At 45.3% G+C, this 9434-nt stretch overlaps 1 non-coding gene across 1 annotated transcript; it reads left to right on the forward strand.

The window, feature by feature from the left end:
- The first annotated feature begins 8293 nt into the window (after nt 1-8293).
- Nucleotides 8294-8366, forward strand: Trnat-ggu (transfer RNA threonine (anticodon GGU)). The gene has a single exon. It is a non-coding gene; the product is annotated as a tRNA-Thr (tRNA).
- Nucleotides 8367-9434: the final 1068 nt, after the last annotated feature.

The raw sequence follows: 9434 nt of genomic DNA on the forward strand, positions 1-9434 counted from the left end.
ATAACATTATTATGCAGCTTGCCAGGATGATGAAGTTGCCACAGAATTAAAAAAGTTCGTCCAGTTCGCTTATGTCCACTGCTTTATCCCGTAGTTCCATGTGTCTCGTGACTCGTGGATCAACTAGCTCAGGAATCATATATCCTACATAAAAGTTCTTAATGTTAGGCAATATTTTTTGCCAGAACGCAAGGTTCCTCTCGATGGTTACAACTTGCAGGTCCGTCGGCGACCACACTGCGAGTTTGCAGTAGCTCCTCTTCGCAATGTTTAGCTGAGCTTGTATTTGATAGAAGTACTTGTGTGATTCTGGAAGATATAAGCTGCCGTCTTTCGATATTTTTACGCCGATGGAATGGTTGCGAGCAGTTTCTGCGATGGTCATGTAATTCTGTGCTGTTGCAGGGCATTTTATTTCGAGGATTCCGTCGTTGTCGATAAGGCGGTCAGGAGTGGTGCATACGTAAGGTATATCAGGGTCGACGAAAAGGCCACATTTTTTCACTTCAACGTTCGGGTATCTGGCTTGGAATGCTGATGCTGCGTCTTCCTCGTGGTCGATGCCGTACTGACAATCTTTGCTGCGGAACGACTTGGGATACATTATGGCCTTCACTAAAGAAGAGTGCTTGAATGTTTTTCTATGTGGGCGACATATACTATGTATTGATGTTGATGGTATCCTCATCTTTCTTTGTGAGTGCCATAGATCAGACTTGTTCTGTTCTAGTGTAGACTTCTGCAGACTGTCAGCTTCCTGGCTGGTCATCTGTATGCCACGCACAAAGCCTTTGGCTTTCTCAATAAAAATTGTCCTGTCCAGATCTGGCTTTTGAGATTGTCCTCCATAGTCCTTGTCCCCAACGGTGCTTGCGAATTTGGGTGTTCTCGATATTGGAGCCCTGTCGAACCGCAACGCTCTTTTGCATTTTCGTTCGTTGCGCTTTTGTCTTGATGTTATTAGTTTCTTCAGAGCGGATGATGGACTTTTCGCGACGAACTTGCGCAGATAGAAGTCGTGCCATCTCGCACCTCTCATGTTGTATGCAAGAGCTGCGACGCGACATCTGTTACCGTAACTTTTACCCTTTGCATAGTCAACGCGTTTGCCACCGACTGTACGCGCCAACATGCTCATGTAGGTCTCAGCGGCATTACGGCATTGCGTCGAGGAGCAGCATATCGGATCTGTCTGCGAATACGTCTACTGCTTTCTGGATTTCAGTCATTATGTTGGATCTCAGAAGAAGATTGCCCCTTTTCCGTTCTGCTTTCAAGTTCCACAGCATCGCCTCTCTTGACGGAGCAGTGCTCGCTTGGACAGCCGCTGTGGATACCAAATACGTGGTATGGGCCGTTCTTCAGTTGATGGCGCAGGCTACTGACCGCAGCAGGCGATACTGCAGTGTTCTCTTGTGCATGACGTCTTATTGTGGATCTGGCAAGACCTTTTAGGGCTTTGATGTTAGCAGTAGACAATAGCTTCCTGGCGTCTTTGCCTTCAGCTGTGGCGAATGTTTTAGTATCCTTTCCTAGGTTATACAACCGTTTGGTATAGTTTTTTACCATGTGATTGACGCATTCTACCTTTCTCCCTGAACGGCCGTAAGGAACCTGTTCCTGGACTGCAACGAAAACACTGCTATCTCCGTCTCCAATCAATGTAGTGTACCTAAGGCCATGCATTTCTTCACTTTCTTTGAATCCCTGGACAATAATGTCTCGCTCCATGGACGTTGAAGACGATTTCCAGTTGCAAGAACACGAGTGGGGTAGAGGCTCCTTATGCTCCGACTCAGCACGTCGACAAGTTGTGCAGAACTTGTTGCGTACTCCGATGTAGAGAATCTTGCGCGTGTAACGACCGACAATGACAGCCACCCCGCTACTCGCATTGTACCCATGGCCGAAGGATCGCTTGCTCCATCCTCCATCTACAATGACTGGGATGTTCCAAAAGCCGTCGGGATCGCGACACTCTTTCCGTTGTTTGGCAAGCTCAACCTCTTCGGCCGCGGCTCTCTTCATAGAGTCTAATGTCGCTGATTGAAGGTTTTCCCCAACTTTGTTCTCACATTTCTGGTAGAGCTTATGCGAAAGGAATGGGAGGCCGACTGACGCTGTTAGCTCTTGCGCCTGCGTGTACCCGATCCCGATGGAAAGGTACCCTCTAACAAAATCAAGATTTATGCTGTCGTTTGTGACGGTCATTTTTTCCGTCCGCACGAAGTGAGTGAAACTGCACAGAGGTGACTTCGAACAACGATACTCCAGAGTGGCGATAAGTCCAACTCTGACTTCTTTGTACAACTGTATCTCACCACAAAATAGACAGTTTTGCTGGTGGGTCAAGGCTACATCTCCGTATTCTTTCAGCCTCAGTGGCAGGTCAACAACCAAGGCTGCTCTCTTGGTTCCCTTCGTTCTTTCAATCTCAATGTGGCTGGTGTTCGCCTTATGTGTTGATGTGGATGCGCGAACACCTTCCGGGGTGTCGACTTTTCCGGACGTCGATGCCTCGTCCTGCTGCTGACTGTGTTGCCGTACGTTAGTAGTGCCAGATAGGGAGGGTGAAAGGACCCGGCCGCCTGCACCTCTCCCCTGCATCTCAGATTGCTCTGAGCTCATGGGGCCACTTCTGTCGTCAGGGCCGGTTTGAGGATCGACAGGCATCCCCTGTCCTGGTTTCGCGGAGCCGCCTTCATCCAATGATGTAGAAGCGGGTGCTGCATCCTGACCAGGTTCACTGCATGGGACGAAAGCACAAAAGAATCAGCAAAGGATGTACGACTAGAACATGTTTTAAAAATGACTATGACCTGCGGTTTGTGATATACGCAATGGAGTACACTTTAAGATTCTGAACACCCTTCTCGGTGCACAAGGGTGTAATTTGGGTGTACAGTGAACCCCCGTTATTATGACCGTGGTCGTTCCCGAAAATTTTGGTCGTAATGCGGAATTGTCATATAAACGGGGGGGATTTGCAGAGGTTTCACTGCATTGTTCCCCAGGAGTATGGTCGTAAAGCGCGTATGTCAGATTATCGGGGGTCATATTAACGAGGGTTCACTGTAAATAGTTTTGGACACCACTGTTACATCCTTCTGGACAAAACAAAAGCTTGCATGGGGGTGTTATGTGGGCGTAATTGTTACAGAGCCTGATTCGAGGGTGTAACTATGGCTACTGACCTGGAGCTGGTTGAAAATCAAACAAAATAATGATCTTGAAAAATAGTGGTCAACAAAAGTTGCGGGCTTAAGCTCGACGGATTTAGCAAAATAAACAGGGTTATTCGTTTTCGGGTTTTATGATTTTTTAAATTCGGGAAGGAAACATTGGGTGCTACTACTGCGACAGGTTAGGGAAAATTCGGGCGGTATGCTGTTTGATGTGTCACCGGGGAATTTTCCCGTGAAACAAAAGGCATATGAAACGAGCCACTGCTGCGACATTTTGACGAGAAATCAGACCTCAAACAACAACAGCTTTATGTTCCAGCTCTGAGCTGCACTAAACCTCGTCTTTGATTCCTGCAGGAGGGATCATAAAAGGAGCACAAATAGGTTGTCACAAATAGCTCTCGGCTGATATTAGGATTCACTTCTCCGACGGCTTACAGAGACGGACAAGTTGAAGGACCGCAAGGACCTCGAGTAGATATGGGGTTTTACCCGAATACTTGAAAACTAGTTCGGTTGGGGGAGGGGGGACTGTTGTGAAAAACCCGGTTTAACCAGAAAACGAAGAGTCCTAAAAATAAACACATAAACGATAAAAAAAAACAGAAAAGAAGTTGTTCTTGCAGAAATTGGTTCTTATAATGTAATAGTTCCGGAAAACATGGTCTCAGCCGCAGGGTGCAAGTAAGATGGCCTCGTGAGTTGTGCCAGCCAGTATTGGCGGAAAACGGTCCTGGACTCATGGTGTTTTCAGGCTTTGGTCAGGTGTTGACCAACTTCTGTGGCTGAGTGGCCTAACGCGCTAGCGCCCCAGCCCGCTATGTGGAGACTGCCGGGTAGTGGCTCCGACTCTAGGGTCGTCTGCTGTTACTTTTCTTGGTGTTCTTCTGACAAATGTGGACACAAAAGTCGGCCCAGGACGCACTATCCCCCTATGGCGTGACGAGGCCCACTAACGAGAGATGAAGACTGTAACACCTACCTCAGCTCCTCCCGCTTTCAGGCGTACTGCATGCGACAACTTGTCTGAAATCACAATCTCGCAGTTCCTGATTTATGAAATCATTAGTTGAGGCAATGCCGCGTACCTTGAGTGATATAGTGGCATACAGCCTAGCATTTTTCAAAATAATCTTGGTACAACACTTTGGATGGCCACAATTCAGACACGGGCTGCTGAACCACGAACCGACGATTTCAGACAAGTATGTCGCATGCAAAATGTGGCACGCACTGATAATCGCACAAATGACAAGAAATTTGGCAACACCCCGTTCTTTTTTTTTTTTTACGTACATGTACGTTTTCGGTATTCTAAATTTATTTTCGCGATATTTATTTAAAACCCAAATTCCATTCCAATAATTTAAAAGGATTTCAGGCTACCTGCCGTCGAGCTAGACCGGGTCAACAGAAAGCATTTTCTCAGGGAGCTTGTCAAAGCAAGGCCAGAAAAGCAAGTTTGGGGGCCGGTGTACCTTGGGCGCCCAGCTGGTCGAACTTTGCGAAGCGAAATAATTTTGGTTTCCAGGTCTCCTGTTCCATTCCTACTGACATGGCTCTATCTGCTTAGGGCACACTTCTCTCCACAGACACTATTTTCACGTGATGCCACTCTAGGGCAAACGACAAGCACTTCCGGGTGTACCTCATCGATACTTCCTGTCGATAAATTTAAGTTGCGATTCTGCCGCATTAAATCCACGAATTTCCTGCATAATCTCATGACCAGGGATCGGAACCGGAACTGAACCCGAACGGAAAAACCGGAAGAAACCGTTATTTTCTGACGAACCAGAACCGAACCGAAACCGAACAATTTTTTTGCATGTCCTGAACCGAACCGGAACTGAACAAAAAAAAAAATCATACGGTTACCGGCTCGGGAATCGGTTCAGAGGTGAAATAATTGTACTAGTGACCGACCTTTTTTGTTTGTTTATTTATTTTTTGTACGATGCCAGATGCGAGTAAAAGTTTGTGACTGTAGCGCCAGTTTTTTACCGCAGCAAAATAGGGCGCTGACCGGGTTCTGCCAAAAAGATTCCAGCACTTCGCTTTTCGTTTTCAGGAGACGACCACGAGAGTACAATACAGTAAAATATCAGGTAAATAATAAATGTGTATTGTCATCAAGCAGGAGAGCTACCTATGGAGGTAGTCCCCTTTGGACAGACACTAACTTTACGTAAATAATAAATGCGTTTATTACTTGTCTTCTGTTTTCACATGCTTTCCTGAAAGCTTTTTCACCTGAAACAGTTATCTCACACCTTTGTCTTACAACCGTGTCGGTGAGCGTAAGCTAGCTTTCATGTAGCAAAATATACTGCCCATGAAACGAGTAAACCGGGACCGAAAAAGTAACGGTTCCAATCCCTGTAAATGTCCCGACCGCTGACCGATTTTTTTTGTCTGTGTGTGTGTGTGTTGTGTGTGTGTGGGGGGGGGGGGGGTCTCCCTAAGCAAACCCGAACCGAACCGATATACCTGAACCGGCTCAAGCTGATAATTTCGGTTCAGCGGAGCTAAACCCGAACCGAACCAATATCCCAAGCAGAACAACGTACAGGGTGTATGCTATAAAAGGTCAGTGACATTTTCGCGCGTGACACTATATCTATTTGAGAGACGGACTTGTGCTGCCATACAGTGAATCACTTATGCCAGAGAAACCTACGAAAAAATTGTGGTTACCATTCACTGCGTAATAAAGTAAACACGGCCACGGAAACTTTCGTCTTCATGTGTTTCCTATGCGCAATACCGATGGATGGAGGTGAAAGTATGCATGGTCATATTTATTTTGTTACACAATGCTAGGTAACCACAATCGTTTCGTAGGTTCCTCTAGCATAAATGATTCACTTTGAGGCAGAGAAAGTCTTTTCGTGATAGAGGTATAGCATCAAGGAGGTATCACTTTTTGCACGAAAATGTGACTGACCTTTTATAGCATACACCCTGTAACATGAAAAACGGTTAGGAGCAACTAATATTTATTCGAACAAGAACTTTCGTGCAAGAGACTGCACTTCTTCAGGTTACACAACCTGAACCTAGTTGTGTAACCTGAAGAAGTGCAGTCTCTTGCACGAAAGTTCTTGTTCGAATAAATATTAGTTGCTCCTAACCGTTTTTCATGTTACGTGTGTGATTCCCTCTTCGCGGGCTCCTTGACAGTGTTTTATTTTTTTCCCCTTTTCGACATATACCCTGTACTAAAAGTCGAGTGCAACTGTGCAACAGGGGTGGACGGTATGTGTCTTATCAATGTTCTTTAGTTTCAAGAGTCTGTTCAGGGCCTTTCACCTACCCATCCACCCCTATTGCACTCGACTTTCAGTACATTGTGCTGCTTGGGATGCCTTAACCCGAACCCGAACCGGACCGAAAACAATACCGGTTCTGATCCCTGCTCATGGCAAGGACCTCTGTGCCTGCCTAACCCCTCCAGGGGTGTACTGCAATACTCTTCCAGAACTAACATTACCATACTGACCAAAACTAACCTTATTTAGGTTGCTCTGGCATGATCACTTTGCTAGGCCTAACCACCAACAAATACGCGACGACATTCATTCAATCAAAATCACTGTTGCTTGAGTGTACAGTTGACGAACAAGACAACATGATATTATCAGGAAGATTGCAATTAATAACCATTGCTCTCTGTGCAAAGTGGTTTCGTATCTCGCACACTGAGTAAACAGAGGATTTACAGGGGATTTGCGGCTGGCAAATTGTGTTCAGAAACTCAATGAAAAGTCATGTAATTTGCACTAGAGCAGTCTGTTCATGCGCGCGGAAACACGTAAAAATGACGATTCGTCGACGCGGTTTTTTCCTCACAATATTTTTCGCTGAAGGTCCCGATGCGTAAAACACAGGTCCCGATGCGTAAAACACAGGTCCCGCATGCGTGCGAAGTAAAATTTAAAAGGATGTTTACCGAATTAGCGAGTGTATGCAAATGAGTCGCTCTCTACTCAGATCATGGCCGATGTCCCAAGGATCTTTACCAAAAAAATGTTTCTTCGATGACGCCACCTGTTCATGAATTATTCATCTGAAGGATTTTCGTGAGCTACAGTATACAGGGTGTCCCAGGAAACGTGTCATATAATTATAATTAAAAAACTACGCCACCTAGAATCATGCGGTCAAGGGCATTTGTTGTTACTAGGTTTTTCCCACCTCCTGATGGGCATGTTATGTAACCCAAGCTTAATTATGTAAATTTTTGCGAATTCAACTCTGAAATTTGCCAAGTAAAGGTTGCTTTTTTACCCCACCAATGTGAAGAGCATGCCGAATTTACTCAAATTAATGATAATTGAGAGGAATATTGAGGAGCTATAGTACCCGAAGAAATAGCCGAAAATCATGCTCTACGGATCCTGCACAGGATAGCGCGCGACAAATCGTTCAGCGAATTCATTGTCAGCCCGACGAAAGGAGGTTGGAAACCCAGCCCACACCGGCACGGCAAAGAGAGATAACACAGACAGCTTGAGAGAACTGATGTTCTGAGGCTGGAACAACATAGAAGGGACAATCACATACAAGGCCTCAAGTTGCCTAAGAAATTAACGATGAAAGATGAAAGTCACTGAAAAGGTTAGCCAGCTGTAGGACTCGAACCCACATCCTCTGGATTACCGGTCCAGGGTTCTACCAATTGAGCTAAGCTAACACGCCTTCTCAGCGACTTCCAGGGTGCGTCTTCTGAAAGGACAAACCAGTCACTCTCTCTCACTCATCCTCTTTTCACTCTTACATTTTTGCACACTCATACACACATTCATACGACAGGGATCGACGCAAGCGGCAATTGTTGAACATGAGAAAACTGATGTTCTGAGGCTGGAACAACATAGAAGGGACAATCACAGGGATAATCAATTGTATGTGATTGTCCCTTCTATGTTGTTCCAGCCTCAGAACATCAGTTCTCTCATGTTCAACAATTGCCGCTTGCGTCCATCCCTATCGTATGAATGTGTGTATGAGTGTGCAAAAATGTAAGAGTGAAAAGAGGATGAGTGAGAGAGAGTGACTGGTTTGTCCCTTCAGATGACGCACCCTGGAAGTCGCTGAGAAGGAATGTTAGCTTAGCTCAATTGGTAGAGCCCTGGACCGGTAATCCAGAGGATGTGGGTTCGAGTCCTACAGCTGGCTAACCTTTTCAGTGACCTTCATCTTTCATGTTCATCTTTCATAGGCAGCTTGTCGCGTCCGACCTCAGATGGGACCATACATTCCCTTTCCCAATTTCAAGAGCTGTCACTTTTTCTACTGTCGCTCTGTGGGCTGGGTTTTCAACCTCCTTTTGTCGCACTGACAGCGATTGCGCTCGAAAAGTCATCGCGCGTTATGCTGAAGTGCCCCGAGAAGCCTGTTCGGCTTCCCGATTTTTCCCGATAGGATAGATCCTGAATATCACTGTCAATTATTATGAATTAGAGTAAATTCGGCATGCTCTTCATGTTGGGGAGGTAAAAAAGTTACCTTTACTTGGCAAATTTCCGAGTTCACTTCGCAAAAAAATTACATAATTAAATTTAGATTACATGACATGCAATTCAGGAGGTGGCAAACACCTAACAAATGCCGTTGACCGCATGAATCTAGGTGGCGTAGTTTTTTAATTATAATCAAATGACACGTTTTCTGGGACACCCTGTATATATGTGGAGTTTTGCGAGAATATGTCACAAAATTTTTGATGTCCGGCATAGTATAACATTGAAACCACTGTTGTCGCTTTTATCAACGTGGCAGCTATGTTTACGATATTCATTTTTGCTCTGAAGGATGTGGCACAAAAATACACCGTAGCATTTAGAATGGAAATAAATTCAGATACAAAAATAACATAATGTATAGCGAAATGAAATATGGGAACCAGTGCATCATTTGTTATCTCATACAGTATAGATTTGTACGCTTGCCCATGGCACTCCTATTTCTTGTCATAAAGCGGTTTGCTGAAGACGCTCTCTTGTCCACAGGTCCCCCCAAAAGAGCTCTTTTACTGCAAGAGCACCCTATCCAACCGAGTTTTTACGATACTCGGACATTGGAAACAGCCGCCAGGGAACACGATACAGTTTTCCCTTGATGCTGCGGGGTACAGCTCTGTCTGAGACCACATTTTCATTTTTTTTTTCGGAACTGGTATACGACTTTGGCAAACACGACGCAGTATTCAGCTAGCAATGGCAGACCGTTTCTTTAGTGTGAACG

Source organism: Ornithodoros turicata, chromosome 1 (assembly GCF_037126465.1).
Source record: "Ornithodoros turicata isolate Travis chromosome 1, ASM3712646v1, whole genome shotgun sequence".
Taxonomy (NCBI): domain Eukaryota; kingdom Metazoa; phylum Arthropoda; class Arachnida; order Ixodida; family Argasidae; genus Ornithodoros; species Ornithodoros turicata.